Raw genomic sequence first — 19924 nt, 5'->3', positions numbered from 1 at the left:
GACGAACCTCAACTGGCCAAACACAATCTCAAATGAGGACCTGAGAGCGAGAGCTGAAGTGGAGTTTCTGGAGAATCTCATTAAAAGGAGAAGATGGCAATGGTTGCGGCATGTCTGTCGCAGACCTAATGAAACACTAACACTCTGCGATGGACACCCCAAGGAAAGAGGAAGCGAGGCCGCCCCAAGGAGACTTGGAGACGTACTGTAGAGAGGGACCTAAAGTAGAGAGGTCTGTCCCTCGAAATGGCCCCAAAAATAGCTGTTGACAGGACCAGGTGGAGATCCCTTGCACTTGCATCGCGTTAAGTGCCAGAAGGCCCGGAGAGGATTGAGTGAGTGAGTGAGTTTAGCCTTTCAGCCACATCCCGGATGCCATCGCTACTACTACTACTACTACTACTACTACTACTACTACTACTACTACTACTACTACTACTACTACTACTACTACTACTACTACGGCTACGGCTATGTGGTCTTGTGGTATGACACTCGCTTTCGGATCGGAAGGTCCTGGGTTCGAGCCTCTCTCGGCGCATAGATGAGTCCTTGGAGAAGGCTCTTTACTCACATTCTCTCACCGCACTCAGGTGTAAAATGAGTACCCGGTCGTTAACAGCGTTGTCTCTGTTTACTCAAAATATCGTCCTTTCAAGAAAATCCGTGACTTGTCAAATAAAAAATCTCAAACCTAAGATTTCTTTGAAGTGTCAAGTTTGAATTATTTTGACAAATCACGGTTTTCTTAATCGATTGATATTTCAAGAAAAAGTTTTCTAGCCAAAATTTAAATAATGGCTGGGTTTCGCGGAAATAAGCAAGATGAGTCTGATCCACCGCCATCTTCACTGCATGCCTGTTATCCGAATTAATCAGCCCGACAGATCTTGACCCATTATTTTTACTATGCCGTCGAGCGTGGCAATGAAATTCCGTCTATCACCGTGTTAAAAAATTGGGATAGATAATGACAAACTGTGGGGCTGAATGATTTGGATGATTTGCATGTGCTAAAGATAGCTACAAACTGATCCCGTCTGCTGTCTATGTGTAGTGGAGACACGGTTTTGGGTTTACAACACGTACCTACTAAAGCAGGTCCGATATTTCGAGTTGGCGATTAGGTAACTCGTTGGTATGCCTTCGTGTTAAATGCAAATTGTGCCACTAACAAGAGACAAAATAAATTGTAAAGCGCTAGAGGCATGGTGCCCACTAATCGCAATATCCACTAACTCAAAAGCTCAAAGCGCTTTACTATGAGTCACAAGCCAACAGCAACACTGAGCATATGGAACGAGAGTCACTAAGTCGTAAGACGCTGATTTAATGTGTGTTAGACAGAGAGAACTTATCGACCACGTCCTCGCGTTACACCAATGTCTAGTGTGAGAGTTTTAACGCGAGTAAAGAACCTTTTGCAACGAGATTGGAACTTCCGAGCTACACTTATCTAGCCACAGCACAAAGCCGCATAAACTATCTTTTAAAAAAATATAATATTAATAATTTGTTTAATTTTACAACATGTTCGATTCAATTGCTGAGTTTCGATGATTGTCACTACATCTTATATTTCATATGTTCTCAATAATTTCTTCAATACTTCAACAGGTTTGTAGCCATTGCTGATTTTTTGATGATTGTAAACGCAGCGGTCAATTTTGCAATCTATTGCGTCACCGGAAGAAAGTTTCGAGAGACGTTCAAGAAAATGTTCATTCCGTCAACTCCTGGATTTTGTCGCACACAGCCAGCACAGCAGGACACCAGCCATTCTGAAGGACGTTCAACGTGCGACACCAAAAGGACAGGACTCTCATATGTAGATTCTAAAAAACACACTTTACATGGAAGTTCTAGCGAATCTTTACATAGAGTCATATACAAACACTGATTTAAATAATCATAAGAATAAACAAATGAGTCTTAATCAGCCTGTTTCAAATCATGTCAAAGGCGAGTGATTGGTGATGTTTTGGAGTCACTCACATTTGGACCAATTGGGCGGCTTTGTGGGATAATGGTATGACACTCGGCTTCTGGGTTCGAGTGCCGCTCTTAGCGGCGCATAAATGAACCCTTGGAAAAGGCTCTTTACTCACATTATCTCACCGTACTCATGTGTAAAATGGGTAATTAGCCATTAGCAGCGTTGTCTATGTCCGAGATAAAAAATGTCTCGTCCTAGATGCTGTTGAAAAGCTTGAAAAGCGCTTTGAGCACGATTAATGGATATTGCGCTATATAACTGCTCAAGTTAAGTGGGTGATCCTGCATTGTAAAAAGGTTCTGAAAAATGTTTCATGGGCACAAGTTTTTATCACATTAGATCTTTTTATTTTTTTTTAATCAAAAAAGATCATTTTGTCTTTTAAGATCGAAAGATCTTATCATGGTCAATGTAACGCACAAATTGACAGATAAATTATAACAATGATTTTTATGGCAAAATAAACAAAATTTTGATTTTTTTTTTGGACCCAAAATTGCTTGTCTTTCTACCTCCTCCGTCCCCTTTCAACTAATGGATTTTCTGTCTTGTATCTAATATTTTATTTTTCGGTGCCACCAAACATATCATGTTTCCTTGAGCAAGACATTTTAAACTACTTAAGCTATTATCTAATAATATTATTTCGGGTGAGACATGTGATGGAAAAACAAATTTAAAATCCGAAATCAGCAGAAGATATTGGAATCACGTAGATTGTCTTATTTTGCGAGGGAGGGGGGGGGGGGGGTTACTACTACGCCTTTATTCCATTCTTCAGAAGTTATTCTTTCTTGCCATATTTTAGTGAATAGTGGTTGCTGAATTTTGGCGGTATAAACAGGATCAGCTTTAGGGAGTGCAGAATTTATATTGTCTATACCATGGGGGGGGGGGGGGGGGGGGGGGTTCCATTCATTAAGCACTTTATAGCTAAAATTATTTCCCATGACTAGGGTGGTTCAATGCTGTGTCTGCCACCTTGATGGTTGGTTACATTACCTCTCTGTAACCCGAGTTTCTTTGCAATGATGTTGTGACAATTCGCGTTTAACCGTGTTATTCAAGAGTTCTTGTTCCTGTATTGCTATCCTTGACATTATGAATTGGTATCTCCGACTCCCGTTATCCGTGTTAAGATAAAAGTCGGTTTAAATCTCTCCTTACCGGCCATTTTCCGGATTGTCCCCAAAACTTCATACCTAACCAAAAAAAAAAAAAAGATTTATTTCACTCAAACACAAAAGCTGTTATCTCTTGTTATACATATTTTTTTTTGGTGCTAAACGAGCTCTTCAACACAGTGTTAATATACTTTAACTGTAACAATTTGTGTTCAAATATTATGATGTACTACAAAAGAAATCAGAATGAGAAAATTGTTGGCTGCATCGTAACGAATGTGACGGTTATCCTATGGGTGGTAAGGAGAGGGTTAATTACGTTTTGTGATTTTCACGGAGACTAGAAATTTTATAAATAAGTGAAATATGCCACATTCGTTGTTTTCAATTATTAAAATGAGACTATAATGCCAAATTACAGATCTCTACCTTCGCGAGAATGAGAATCTCATAGTATACCATCAAGCCTGACGCATGTTTATTTTTAATTTGTTGTCATTTCAAAATCTCAATAATGATGGCAAACATCTTCAAGAGTGCGGTTTTATTTAACAAAACTGAAGGGGAAAAAAGGATAATGCAATGTATTATTTTATGGTCCGCCGATGTACATCCGACCAAGTAAAAGATTTTTTCTTGGAACCAAATCGAAATTTCTAAAACTTGAATTTTGGGAACCTCGTTTTTTTGGTCTTTTTATCCAATCACAAAGTGTCAAAAATTTCAGCGTATGAATATTTCTTCTGTTTATGTTATTTCACGTTTGAAATACGGATATTTACTGAATACCTATTTGTTATCTTTGTCTCACTAAGTGGTATGGGATAAACACAAATTAAAAAAAAGAAAAGAATTATAACTACAAACAAGTGCAACCAAAACATAGAAATGCCACGTAGCAATGTGATAGCAGTTTGATTGTGCAAGTGTGAATAGTTAATGGAACCCAAAATAATTTTTTTTTAAACTGCGCATGTGTCGACAAACCTCCAGAAAAACCCCTCGCATATTGTATCTAATACACAAACATATCACTTGGGCTTAAAACTGGCATTGTGTTCTTGTTGTTTGACACTTGGTTTCTGACCTGTGGGTTCCCGGTTCGAGTCCCACTGTGGCCTCGGAAAAGGCACATTGCTCACGGTCATCCATCGCACTCAGAAATAAACTGAATAGCTGACCAATTACATATAACGTTGTCCCGATTGAAAAAAGTTGTAATAGCACTTTAGGGGCGTCATGACTCGTCTTAAGTGTTGCTGTTGGCTTGGGATCCCTTGTATAGCGCTTCGGGGTAACAGCGCTACATATAAGTTCAAAGAATTTGGATGTTTAAAGAACATATTATTTCGGGGTGAAGATGATACAGACCAAAACAATGACCCAACATTCTCTCTGTGTTGTTATATGGTGTTGAAACACGACAGCTGACAAAGAGCATCTGTAAAATGTTTGACACGTTCCAAAACAAAGCTTGAGGAGGCTTCTCTGGCCAACAACCATCTTAAACAGAGAATTGATGAAGAGAACAGGGTCAGAACCAGTATGTCTTCTTGCAAAGAGAAGAAGATGGAGGTGGAGTGGCCAATGTCCTCCAGATGAACCATCATGCTTTACCAAGGGTCGCCCTCAGATGGATCCCGCCGAGAACAAGGAGGAGAGAGAAACCCTGGGGAGACTCGGAGAAGGACCCTGGGTAGCAACATGAAGACCCAGAAGTGGACGTGTGGAGAGATGTTAAAGATGGCGGCAGGCTGTGATGATTGGAGATTTACTGTGTCGGCCTTATATGCAACTGAATAACCAAGAGATTAGTAAGTTAGTAAGTAAATAAATAAGTTAGTAAAAGCTTAAATGTCACCTTGAAATGTGAAGTGCAATGAGCATGTTGTGAATGTAATTGCAATATTAATTATAAGGTCTCTACTTACAAAACTGCCACCTTGAATTCTAGCTATATTCTATAATTATTTTTACACTTATGCACACTCAGTTCTGGTTCCTAAATAAGAGAAAAAGTTAAATAAATGATAAAGATAACAAATAAAATCAAGAACGAAAACAAAAAAAAAAACAAAAAACAACAACCCCCCGCCAAAAACAAAAAACAAAATAAACAATGCAAAAATAAAACAAAATAACTGTCCCCAAAAATAAAACAAAATAACTGTCCCCAAAAATAAAACAAAATAACTGTCCCCAAAAATAAAACAAATAACAAGAACAGCAAAACAAATAAAAGTAAAAAAAAAAAGAGACAAAAATAATTTTAAAAAACAAAAACCAACAACAACAACAACAACAACAACAACAACAACAACAACAACAACAACAACAACAACAAAGACAAAGCAAAATAATAACCAAGGAATTAATAAAGCAAACAATACCTATACACCAAGACCATTAAAAAAACCCGGTAAATTTCAAAGGAATAGAAAAAAAAAAAACAAATAGGGGCTACCTATCTTTAAAAGCCCACAACAAAACAAACACAAACAAAAATGGGAAGCAAACAAAATAATCCTTCACCCTCCCCACCAAAAAAAAAAAACTCACAAAAAACAAATCAAAACAAAAAACAACAACAAAACCCCCAAAAAACAACTCCACAATAACAAATAAAAAACAAAAAAACAAAAAAAAAAAACAAAACAAAAACAAAACAAAAACAAAAAAATACAGCGACAAACATCACCGACTTAACACGATGACAACATAGTACAAACCTATCACTACCACACCCATGTTAATGACAAGAATAGGCAGAGATCTTACGTGATCTGAGCGACTCCCGGGAGAGATAATTACCAACCATAATTTCCTGGGCAAATAATTTAATTATCTATTATTATAGGGGAACCAGGTACTCTCAGTCAAAAGGCATTTTAACTGTTCTGGGGTCTTAAATAATTACTGCCAAAGAGTTGTTAAATGTCATGATTCTTGTGGGCTGTGTGATCGTTTACTACCTCTGTCACAATTTCCAAATAATATTGTAAAAAACAAAAATAAAAACAAAAACGAACAAAAAACAAACAAAAGAAATTCCAAAAACAAAAACAAAACAATAAAAAAAAAAACCCCACTCCAATAAATAACAAAGACAAAATACAAAGAAAAACAAAACCAAACCAAAAAAAAAAAAAAAAAGAAAAAGAAAAAGAAAAACCTCTCCAACAAAATATTAAAAGAATAGCAAAACAAAACAAAAACAAAATATAACAATAAGCAACCAACCTGCCTGACTCGTTTATGAGCCTAAATATATAACATTAATTTGACTTTCGCCTCGTCATTTTACTTCAACTTCAAAAACAAAAGTTGTCTTTCCATGATACTTTAACCAGTTAAATCCCATAGTCTAGAATAACTTGTATTTATTAATTTGGCCAGAAACCTCGCATTTCTAATATCGAGTCTTTCCAGATTGGGGCAGTTTACTGGTAAAAACAAAAACAAAAAAAAAAAAAACGAAAACAAAACCCAAACAAACAAACAAATAAACAAACAAAAAAAAAAAAAGAAAAAAGTCATATTCTGATAAAACAATTTTCCGACTCCTCACACCCGCTCCACAGTTCACCCAGGCCCAGTAGTTGTTGGGAAGCTGGGTCTGTTAGATCCGGGGGATAGTGCCTTGCTAAGGACTAGCGTCCAATCCAAAGGGTACCAAGCAATTTCTATTGTCCGTTTCACGCTATAGAACTCGATAAACTGCGGTTCTATGGGGGAGATTTGTGACCCACCTCTTCAAAACATTTTATGGCGGGATTCACGGTAAAAATTTGAAAGCTAGAAGGAACGAAATTGACGTCACTCAGTTCTTTGTTCTTGTTATGTTTTTAACTAGCCATTTGTATTCAATCAATCAGACTATAAACATTGTAGGTTACAAATAGTTCTGTGTGTTGGTACGTTATATCCGGCTGGCGGATGATGTGAGTATTTTGGATTAACGCATAGCATCAAAGACAAAATGACTTAAAGTGACAAAATTTTGAAATTTACATTTTTTGTCATTTATTCTACTGCACTGTAAAACCTCCTTTTTGGAAACTGTTTTGAGGTGGTATGTCACAGTTATATATATCTATTTATAGGTCGAACTTAAAGTCACAAGACATCAGCGAATGGATGAATTAGCCAGTGTTCGGAAGGATGGCACAGGACAGAAGCTTGTTTCGGTTGGCAATTGCGACGCGGAGGCCACGTCCAGGAGGGATATAATATAATATAATATAATATAATATAATATAATATAATATAATATAATATAATATAATATAATATAATATAATATAATGTAATGTAATGTAATGTAATGTAATGTAATGTAATATAATGTAATGTAATGTAATGTAATGTAATGCAATGTAATGTAATATAATGTAATGTAATGTAATGTAATGTAATATAATGTAATATAATATAATGTAATATAATGTAATATAATATAATGTAATGTAATATAATGTAATGTAATATAATATAATATAATGTAATATAATATAATATAATGTAATATAATATAATATAATATAATATAATATAATATAATATAATATAATGTAATATAATATAATATAATGTAATATAATATAATATATATAATGTAATATAATATAATATAATGTAATATAATATAGTATAATGTAATATAATATAATATAATGTAATATAATATAATATAATATAATATAATATAATATAATATAATATAATATAATATAATATAATATAATGTAATATAATATAATATAATATAATATAATATAATATAATATAATATAATATAATATAATATAATATAATATAATGTAATATAATATAATATAATATAATGTAATATAATGTAATATAATATAATATAATGTAATATAATATAATATAATGTAATATAATATAATATAATATAATATAATATAATATAATATAATATAATGTAATATAATGTAATATAATATAATATAATATAATATAATATAATATAATATAATATAATATAATATAATATAATATAATATAATGTAATGTAATATAATATAATGTAATATAGTATAATATAATATAATATAATATAATATAATTAATATAATATAATATAATATATATAATATAATGTATGTAATATAATATAATATAATATAATATTATATAATATAATATAATATAAGTAATATAATATAATATAATATAATATAATATAATATAATATAATATAATATATATAATATAATGAAGCATCTAAAAAGCGTACACTTCCACTCAAACGTGCTCAGGGCGCTGTGAAAACAACAAAATACAGTTAAAATCAATAGTTAATCGATGCATGAATAAAAGTATACAACGGACTAAGAGGGACGGGAAAAGTTATATTTTCAGATTCTTTAAAAAAATTTCAAATGGAAGGCTGGATCTAGTTTTAAAACTTATGCTATTCGATAACCGAGGGGCACTGATACAGAAAGATTTACTATTAAATTTGTTTGAGAATTTTATTACATTAAGCGATAAAGAGTCAGATCTCAAAGCTCGCATTGGTTTATAGTTTATAGGGAGAAATTAGGTCTTGGGTGTAAGGAGGGGAAATTTCGTTCATCGAAACTTTACTGACGGCCAGTGGTGGGGAGGGGGTGGGGGGGGGGGGGGTGCTAAAATTAGTGTTATATGTTTGTTTGATGTAGTGAGGGATGCTATTCTGGTTGCTTTATTTTGAACTTTTTGTAATCTATTTATAGTATATTCAGAGCAACCGAAAAGAAGGACGTTGCAATAGTCAATTCTACTAAGAACCAAAGATGACATTATCATGCTAGTAATATCGTTATCGATAAGGTGTCTTACTTTCTCTATATTTCTCACATGAAATTTGCAAGATTTGATTATAGGGAAACATGGTCATTCATGGACAAATTGTTATCCATTAAAACACCAAGGTTACGAACATGGCTTGATGAAATGTTGACATTTGAACCAGCAACATCAACAGATTAGGATAACAATATTGTGGTGTACCATTCTTTCTTCCAAACTTAATAATTTCTGCCTTATCATCATTTAGTTTTAATTTGTTAGTAGTCATCCAAACTTTGATCTTTTCTATGCATGTCTCATTCCTTTCGATTACTTTACACGTTTTAATATGACAGGACAATATAATTGGGTGTCATCTGCGTATAAATGCTTGTTGATACTAAAATCGTCGATTATATTACTATGTGGATGCACGTAAAGTGTATATAAAAGTGGGCCCAGAACGGAACCTTGAGGAACACCAAATTTAAGGTGAAAAAAAGGGAACTAGTCTTATTCTCTGATGATGATGATGATGATGATGATGATGATGATGATGATGATGATGATGATGATGATGATGATGATATGTATATACACCTATAGTACTAAAATTCCCTGACGTTTTGTCCGTGTTTGTATTGATGCGAAATGTTTCATTTAATAAAGGCTTTTTCTTTCAATGAGAGCTTGCGAGTTTACACAGTAGCCGATCGTTGACTTTGTAACTTTTCTCAATTACCTTTACCTTTTTGTTGTAATGGAAAATAGATGTTTGGGGTTGAGAGTATTTCGATTACAACAACAATGGGTCCATAACAATGAGGCTTATCAGACTTGCAAATTAAATCAAACGTCGGTTCTTTTTCTCTCTTTCTTCTATTCTTCTATTTATTTATTTATCTATTTATTAGGGCGGTGATGATCTCCCCTGCCTCGCATTGTAAATCATCTCTCCTAATTACCTTGTTATGGATATTGAATTATTGATAAATGATGTATATCGTGATAACATTTGAATGAACCGTCCTTCTTGGCAAGGATCCTCTCTATGTGTCTTGTTGGGACATTTAGATATTTTCTGAGTACAACCACAGATAGTATATATTATGTACTTGATAAAATACATTTATTCGCTCTTGTAACCTGCTGTTTATGTACGGCTTTTCTTTTGTGCTCGTAGTTATTGTTGTTGTTGTTTTTGTTGTTATTTGTTTTTGACGATTTAACTTCTTCCTCTTACTGACGAAACAAATAAATAAACAAGCAATATTATGTAAACTGTTTATGAAGAATGTTCTCTGTGCACTCTCCTCCCTTGCCCCTCCATCACCTCAACTTTTTTCAATATTGTTTTACATACTATTCTTTCCCTCTTTCCTCGTTGTAGTGTGATTTCGTTAGCGATGAAAATATTGTTTTCTTGGTCGCAGTTGTTGTTTTTTTTTGCCGTTTATTGTGTGTTTTGTGTGTGTGTGTGTGTGTGTGTGTGTGTGTGTGTTTGTGTGTCTTCGTTTTTTGTTTGTGTTATTTTTCAATTAGTTATTTTTTATCATGTCGTCGTCGTTTACTTTGTTACTGTGGTTGATGTATTTTGCCTATTATATTATGGTTTCCTTTTTTTCCTTCTAAATCCTTATCGACCCGATCATCATATACTGTGCGTGACAATTAAGTTGCCATCCAATAATGGTCCATATCTTCTAAATTCCTTTATAAATTAAAATAAAGTAAACAATTTCTGGAAGAACAATCATTTGCCCAATTTGTATCCAAAAATTATTTTAAAATATTAAATCGTGGGTTTCAAAGGCAAAAACTGGAAGGTGCAAAATTTGCACACTACAAAATTTAAGATTCTAAGCTCCGTCTTTTTGTCTATTCTTTTCGCTGTAAATGAGCGCGTCCGCACACAATCCACACCTCTATAATATGCGATACAGAGATGACGTTTAAAAACAACTCAATTATTACGTCAGTAAAGGCCCATGAAAAATGAAACGGGGCAAAGAGATATTCATTGCAGAACTATCGTGAAGCCATGTCGAATCGTACAGTCACAACGAAACACGGTATTGTCATGCATATGGCCGGTGCATCATCAAGAACGATTGGAGAAAAGTTTAATTTTTCCAAAACTGCCATCAATGATCTTAAAGGAAACAGAAAAATTGGCACAGTTGCAGATATTCTTGGGCGTGGCAGAAAAAGTAAAACTTCAAATCAAGAGGCCCGCGAGATCATCCGCTGTCACGAGGAAGATTCTTTTGCAAACATGAGAGAGACAGCGAATAACTTCGACGTCGGCTGAAAAACGGTGGATTGAAGTGCTGTCGACCCTACGTCGGAACTCTTCTGAAAGAAGAACATGCCAATACCCGACTTAAGCTTTTATTTTCAATATTTTTATGATAAGACTGATTTTATAATATCAAAAATTACCAAATCTAAAAATAAAAAATCACATTTCTTCCATAGTTCATCTAATCTTCTTTTTTTAAAACAATAAAATAACAATGTGATTTATAGTTACATTTGAAACCGAAATTGCATGATTGTTGTTGATGTCTTATCAAAAAGGATAACATGTGAGGTTAAGCAACGAAATGAATCCCATCATTAATGGGGTAAAGTAGAAAAATGTGAGTCGCTTGGTGTAGAGAGAAGCGTCGGGCAAGGAAAAATAAATAAATGGGCATGTAATTCTCCCTCGGTAATCAAAATGCCAAACAGTTCTAAGTCGCATCCACATTTTAGAACAAATGAAGTTAGGTTACTTTCCAATTTATCTCCTACGATGTTCTTATTTTGATAGTTGACTATAGGTACCTCCACCCCACAGTTATGGAAGATTTATTAGGTTAGCAGTGTTGGCGCGTCAAGCAATGGCGCCTGTAAATTAAACAAACTCTTGTATCCTAATCATTATCATTGTTAAGTGCTTATCACGTTGGCAGCTGCTTCTAATGGTGCTCACACTACTATGTTATGATGATCTATCCGGGATGCAAACTCATTACCTCACTTGTGTACCATCGCAAAACCCACCGGAAGCTTCGACACAAAGCACAGTTCAACTAGATGCTCTGCAGTTTCTGGCTTTTGACCACAATGGGTACATGTTGGACAGGTGGTAAGGCCCCACTGATGAAGCGTTAAGCAGGTTCTCGACCGAAGCCGATTGGCCGCCACCCAATGTCTCCTTTTGTTGGTGGAAAAGCCTGGCAACTTCTCCCCCAGTTCAGTTTCGAGAATTCGATGTTCCCGCCCCCTCAAAGGATAGAATTCGTCCAAACCGATTTCCATCTCGTATATGCAGCTCTGTTCGAAGTCAGGGAAGCTACGTACAAGGCTTGTCGTGACATATTTCGGTTCGAAACAGTGGCACTGTCCATTGTATGTGTTTGAGAGGTGTATCCCCATTTCCCCTCTCTTTCATCTTATTAAGCCTGTTGTTTGTAATCGTCTCCTGTCGGACATTGGAAGTGGGGGGGGGGGGGGGGGGGGTGGATCGCTGCCATTGTCGGGTCCCATTCTCTAGGCATTGTTGCCAGCGTTCCTGACACTATGTGCATGGACTTGTGAAGTTTCAAATCTACCTTCTCAGCGTTCTTGCTTCTACCCCACACTTGAGAGCAATATTCCACTACGAAGTAGCATAGTGCTAGGGCGACGTCCTCAGGAGCTCGACTAGCACTCCAAGTTGATCCCGCCAGCTTCCCTCAGAAGACTGTTGCATTTCTCTACCTTCCGGGCAACTCCTTCGAGATGCACCTGATAGATAAGGCTGCAATCCAGCGTAACTCCCATGTGTTTCGGATTCGGCTCACATGGGATAAGCTGGTCCCGACGAGGATATTCAGTTTATGGGTATAGCTGACAACAAGAGTGGGAGGTCACAAGATAAGAAAGGTCAATCTTTTGCTCCCTATCTTTTTCACATCGATTTATCTCAGATTGGTGTTTGATATTCCACCGAGGAGACCAAAATTTTGTATATGTTTTCTTAATGATAAATGGTAATATTTGATTTCTATGAAATTATTATTGTAGCCAAGACTCTTTGTGGTGTTTTTACTAAATCATTACGAATATATTAGAATCTTTTGGATTATTGTTCCCTTCAAATGTAAAAAATATTAGATCTTGGTCCATTTATCAAAATAATTCTGGAGGGGTGGGTTCAAGAGTATTCATGAATCACTGCTTGTGTTCCGAGATTCGAGATTCATTCACTTATCTATAACAGCCCTACTCCCCGTGAAACAGGTTATTGCCAGGAGGAATGTGCATCGGTTGTGATACTTCATTCTTTATTTTAAAATACCATATTATCCACTATTGTGGTTTGATCTAGACCACATGATGCTAATTGGTTTGGTACTCCTTCCCCTCTCTTATTCTCTAACCCATCCCCATCATCGTTGTCTGACTTTGACGGACCGAAAGACGAACTTCCATGTTACATATCAGACATTGGCTGGGACGGGCTAGCAGAGATCTGCCCACCCTGCCATTTAGCTTATTTATCTTAGGTTTTTGAGATTATAATATTGTGGCGAAGGGAGAATCACACTTGTGTTTTAAAACACGTTTTCTTATTTTGATAACCCATGTTAGTGACTGCCCAAGAACGCTGCAAAATAGCCCATAGAAATTGAAGAATAAATACTAATGGCTTTCAAGAATCGCTGAATATTATATAATAAATTAATTGATAAAAAAAAATTACGAAGTTAAAGAATAACTGAATGCGTTAATAAATAACATTATTACAATATTATGATCTGTCTAGGACAATCACAGGCTAACCGATATTCAAGCCGTATTTCGGTAACCAGCAAACTATATATGTATATGGTTCATTGCTAAGTGCAAAGTACAAGGCGCGCAGTTTGCAAATTGCCCAGCCTAGAAAACATAACCATGAAATTATCAGGAGCGTGATGTGCTCTTTGCATAGTGGAGTGCCTGATTATTCATGATACGTCCAGAATACATATATATATATATATATATATATATATATATATAATATATATATATATATATATATATATATATATATATATAAATTAACTATAGGGCGGAGAATCAAGTTTAAGTTTTATCAACTAAAAAATTTCACGCGATCAAGGTAGATGTATTTGTTTCGCCAGTATCTACTTAATTCCAAACTTTTTGTTGCCCGAGTTTTAAGTCAAAGAACAATAACTCGCATATAATTTACGCTCTTGACTCGTCAACATCTCAAAACAATCCTGCGATGAATGTTTATAATATAAAATGGATTGAATTTAAAAGAAATAAAATTAAAAGTTCTTGAATCAGACACACATTCTGTGTAAAAAAACTTTATTGTATCATTCATTGAGAGGCATACTGAGTAATTTGTAGAGAGCGAGAGTCTAGATTATGTCCAAAGAAAAAGCAGAAGCTGAGGTTCTGGTAAGAGTAAGAGAAGAGAGGATCCTCCTACCCCTAGACTCCTACACCTATCTAGATTAATTTTGATTGTACTAAGTTAGATGGTTTTTTAAAAAGAAACCCAGATTTGTTCTTAAATTCCATGATCTACTTATTTTATAGTTTGGATTGACAAGAATGGAGAGGTGCGTCACGTTACTGACTAAACTTAAACTCGAGCCCTGTGCTGTGACTGATTGTGATTATTCTCAGACACGCCCGAGTCTGAGAATAAGAAAAATGATTAGTGAAGTGTCAGACACTGTCTTTCCATATTCTGAAATTTGGATAAATGTTTAAACATCTTTTATACATTTATCCACTTCCAGATATGGAAAGTTTTGAAATGCACATTCACATAGAGAAATAACTCTAAAATATCAATAAAAACATAAAATTAACCAACACAATAAATCAGTCGATGGATAGTAGTTTACTATGTCATACTAATATGCGTCGACATTCATGTGGGTGTCATGGCGGAATGGTTGTTGTCTGCCGTTGAAGGCTTGTCGGAATCGACGATGTGTGTTCGATTCCTGGTTCCTCATTATTGTGGTCAGAATTAATAAATTATAGAAACAAAAGAAGATCAATAAAGTTAACAGTTACAGGTAGGTAGGTAGTGAAAATTTTAATGGTTGGTGGACTAAGAACAGATTCGATGATTAACAAGTTTCTTGCTGGTTGAAAAAAGAAGGCGAATTGTCAGTTTGATGTTTCAGTTCAAAATGTCTAAACTTATATTTCATTTATCCATTTGCTTTTTAAAAATAATTCTGGATTTGGCATTTGAGCACTATTTACTTTCATCTTGTGTTAAATATCACTTGATATTAACTGATTTAGGACACAAATAACCATGGGTATTTTTTCGGAATATTTTGTATTTTTCGCGCCTAGTTTGGCATTTTGCATAAAATATTTCTGCCAACTTGATAAATGTGTCTGCCAGACATGGTCTGCCAATAATCAAAAGTCCAGGTTTTTTATTATTGCCGGACAGATGTCTGCCAATAATCAGTTTTTCTGAGAATAATGATCGACAAACTAGAGACTTGAGTTAGAGACATGGATCAAGTTCAAGTTCATGATTAACACCGTCAAGTCCAGTTCGTACCCAATAACATTTCAATTACAAAGATCACATAAGACTTTCCTTTCATTTCTAATAGAGCGACACCTAACGCAACACTAGATATCGCTCCAGCATGTTGGTAATCCCTATGGTCACTAAAGCTATAAAAGTGAAAACTTTTAAAATAAAATAAAAGAGGAAATATTTCATATTTGAAAAGCTTTCCTCTAAATAAAAATGATTATAATTATAATTAGATATCTCCACAAGTCAGGTGGTTCTATTACCACGAAATTAATCAAACAAACAGAGACAGGGCCTCAGAAATCGGATCATCCTTTTTTTGTCGGGGGGGGGGGGGGGGGGGTTGTTGAGGTGTTTCTCTAGACTTAATTAGGCATCTTTAGACTTTGCATTGTGAAATCACATATAATATTAAATTGCTAGTTCAGTAGCAATAGGTTTAACCTTGATTTTTCCTCAAGTCATAATTCATAGAATTCCATTTATATTTTGGTCGCTTTTAATTGTGCATGTGTACAGTACTGTTCTTCTTCTTATTATCTTATGACAGAATAATAATATTCTCAAAATTGAAGAACATGTTAGAGTAGGCATGCTTATTTTGGGACCACCATCTGATCAGCCTGATCAACGGGCAAATACTCAAAGAAAATCTAATACTAACAGTGCAATAAGATGGATTACTCATCACCACATATGCTTCATTTTCTGCTTAGATAATTTGAAATCTTATCAAAAAGAGACCAGATATCAAAGGGAGGCAATAGCAGCACTTTTTTTCATTGCAAGAAAGTTATGGCTTCTTCATTCTTTTAGGAACAGTAGACTAATCAACTCTTTGTCTTAAGTTTTGAGCCATCAGAGTTTCTTGTGAGAAGAAGGCTGTGATTTTTTTCACCATTCAAAGTTTGAGACAAAGCTCAGTTTAATTGGTGTATTATAATGGGTATAAAGAGTCTTTTGAAGATACACAAGAAACATGCTACTTACTGCCATTTTCATATTTTATTTCAGCAAAAAGAGCTAAAATGGCTTTTGAAAGACGAAGTACACTTTATCATGCAAGACATTCGAGCTACATTGCAGGTTAGTGGAATTTTGTTTTACAATCATTTTTAATGTGTAATCTTGTTCTTGATATTGAGAAATGTTAGATGATTCGTATTTTTGGTGCCTAAATTTTTATTTTTTTTTGTCATGGAATGCTCAGTTGATTTTTATTCACTTTTCTTCTTCTTCTCTTGGTTACTCGAAACACTCAATTTACTCAATTATATGGCAGTTTAGCAAATGGGAAAGTGGAAAGGGGGAGGGGGGGGGGGGGGGGCACTTGTTATTAAATTATTTTTAAAAAAGTTAAAATCTTTTAAATTATTGTAAATCTATTAAATCAGATCATGTATTTTCATTGCCTGTCAAACGTCACTGTCCCTTTCTAGAATATCAAAGCACATTTCCCCTTTTATCATCTGATTACTGAAAATGACTATCAATTCAATAATAACTTTTGAAATCCTAACTCGGCAGTTCTTGGTAATTAGCAGTTTACGACTTATTATTCCAGAATAGTTGCTTATTTTATTTTCATTACAGATTGTTTTCTTTTAATACAATTAGACTGAATTTCATTCAAACCATAAAACCCCCCCCCCCCCAAAAATTTTAGCTTTTATATAGAGCCCTAAGCATAAATATGCTCTAATTGCTGTATAAAGGGTTCCTGGCCAACAACAACACTTGACATATAGGACAAGACATGACATCTTTTAGGTGATATTACAATTTTCTTTGGACAAACACAGTGCTGTTAATGGCCAGGTACTCATTTTACACCTGAGTATGGTTAGAGAATGTGAATAAAGAGCCTTTTCCAAGGATTCAAATATGCGCTGCTCAAATCAGGACTGGAATAAGGGTCTTCCAATCTGAAAACGAGTGTCATACCACTAGACCGTATAGCCATACATAGTTCTGGTTTGAGTCTATTGACCATGATGGGCAGGAGGTCACATGCTGTGTCTTCCATCACTCTATATATGTTTTCTGAGTTGCTCTGTCTTGTCTTGGAATGGGATTACCTAGTTTTGTCCTGGCCCTTGCCAAGTCAGGTGGATGGTTTTTGGGTGGTGATATTTTTTTCCTCGTAAATCATCTCTCTATTATTATATACTATTATATTTGTTGGATTGATACTTTTTCTCATGCGCTTTCAATTGTAATAATAATAATATATGGTTTTTATATATTATTTATTATTTTTATATATTATTCATGTGTGTAGTGCGCCTAACAGGCAGCTGTGTTGAATGTGCTGTGATTACTTGTATTTTTCAAATTGAATTGTGGATGCCCCTGTAAAGCGCTCTGAGCACTTACTCGTGATATAGAAGAGCACTCAACAAATGTAATATATTCTTCTTCTTCTTCTTCTTCTTCTTCTTCTTCTTCTTCTTCTTCTTCTTCTTCTTCTTCTTCTTCTTCTTCTTCTTCTTCTTCTTCTTCTTCTTCTTCTTCTTCTTCTTCTTCTTCTTCTTCTTCTTCTTCTTCTTATTATTATTATATAGTGCCTTACCCTGTTTCTCAACAAGCTCAAAGCTCTTGTAAATCAATAATTTTTTTACTATCCTATTTTCTTCCTTTTTACTGGTGCTGAAATGACCTTAAAATATCAAAAGCGTTGTAAAACCCTTTAAAAAAACACATAAAACAAAAAATACACCATCAAACAATAGTTGTTCCCATTTTATATCTTCTTGTTAAAGTATTAGCAGACCTGACTGTTTTGGCCAAGATAACATGCACTGCTGAGTCTCATCATTGCCACTTTTGTCTTGGTGAAAATGCTAAGATATAGTCATTAGAGTAAAATTACAGTGTGGCTCAGGCTCAGAGGTATCGTCTTTGCTTCGTACCCAAAAGGTACAGAGTTCGACTACCTGCCTCGTTGTGTGGCCTTGAGCAAGTCACCTCGCCCTAGCTCACTTTGCGGCACTGCACTGCGGCTGACGCCTGGGTTATTCCAGTCTTCCCTTGGAATAGACTCTAAAGACAAATTTCCCCTTGGGGGTGAATAAAAAGGGATTTTAATTTAAATTTAATATAAATGCAGCCTTTAAAGAATTAAGAAATTATAGTGTGAAGTTTATCTCTTGATTTTATTTTTACTTTCCCTCAGGAATGCTATGATTGTCTTCCTTTCCTAGGAACTGTCGGTAAGTCGTAGTTATAATGTAATGTTCTAGGCATGTTTGTCACTTGTTAAGTAGTTTTGAACAGGAGCAAATAAAATGTAATTTATCTTTAGTTAACATAAACACATAACCTTTTAACCATTTAACTTATGCATTAGCATTAGCATAGCAAGCAACTGTCCTGATTTGGCAATCTGAGAAAAAATTTTAAGAAAAAACATTGGGACTCTTTACGTGCATTGAAATGTCACTTGCATGTCCCGGGATTATGGTTTTTGACCAGCAAATTGAACCAAGGAACAGAAAAAGCTCTAAATCTAAATTATACTCTACCTCATACACCAATTCCGAATTGGGTTACAAGTGAAGAATCATGTGGTGCCAGTTCACGTTGGACTGTCTAAAAGGCTGGATGCGTCTCGTTTTGTCTATTTAATTAGTGCAATTTATTGTGTTTTTTAATTATTTTAATTTGATTTCGAATTATACAATAGTCCAAACATACTGCTGTTTTGGGTCATGACAGTATTGTGGGTTAGAGTGTTCTGTTTTAGCTCTTTGAAAAGTTGGTCGTAATGAATAAGGATAGAGATTTCTGTTATATACACTGAATATTAACTATAATAACATTGAATTACATTTTTTTCCCAGTTTGTAGTTTGATGAAGCTCAAGGTCCCAATATTAACCAGGAAAATACAAATGGAGACTTTAATTTCACCCATTACAGAGCTGCCAACCTACCGCCAAAAAAGCGGAATTGTCCGCTTTTTCACATTATGGTCCGCTTTTTTCCTCATTTTGTCCGCTTTTTATTCAGCTGTCGGTCTCGGATTGGCTATTTAGTCAATTGTATATTGCGTGGCCCAAAAAAAATAATTTTACTCACTTCAATTCAAGTCATATTTTATGTGCTGTGCGATTACACTAATATCTGGTATCGATACCGTGTATTCCAGAATATATTACTATATACCATTACTATTCCTGTGGTATCGAATATTTAATTTTATGTAGTTGAGTAATGATTGTAACTCAATACTCACATTTACCAATGAAATCAATGTGGAAAGTGAATCTTCCTCTTTTTCCTTAAATCTTCCTCTTTTTGGCAACCAATCTTCCTCTTTCTGTCAGGAGAGGTTGGCAGCTCTGCCATTATATCTCCAACATTGATTACGTTGGGCAAGCTTTGACTTTTAGAAAACACAAAATATGCTTAAAGTTCAGCAGTTTATACCATGCATCAT

General features: G+C 34.7%; 1 long non-coding RNA gene across 1 annotated transcript; it reads left to right on the top strand.

Annotated features, from left to right (window-relative positions):
• The first annotated feature begins 14162 nt into the window (after positions 1-14162).
• On the top strand, positions 14163-18696 carry LOC144969724 (uncharacterized). The gene is made up of 3 exons (XR_013644814.1): positions 14163-14364; positions 16499-16570; positions 18660-18696. It is a non-coding gene; the product is annotated as an uncharacterized LOC144969724 (long non-coding RNA).
• The last annotated feature ends 1228 nt before the right edge of the window (positions 18697-19924 follow it).

The sequence above is a fragment of the Berghia stephanieae genome, chromosome 3 (assembly GCF_034508935.2).
Source record: "Berghia stephanieae isolate SIO BIC M18660-M18661 chromosome 3, UCSD_Bste_1.3, whole genome shotgun sequence".
NCBI classification, from domain to species: domain Eukaryota; kingdom Metazoa; phylum Mollusca; class Gastropoda; order Nudibranchia; family Aeolidiidae; genus Berghia; species Berghia stephanieae.
Note: the sequence above shows the minus strand (reverse complement) of the source record. Positions and strands in the feature narration are given on the sequence as shown.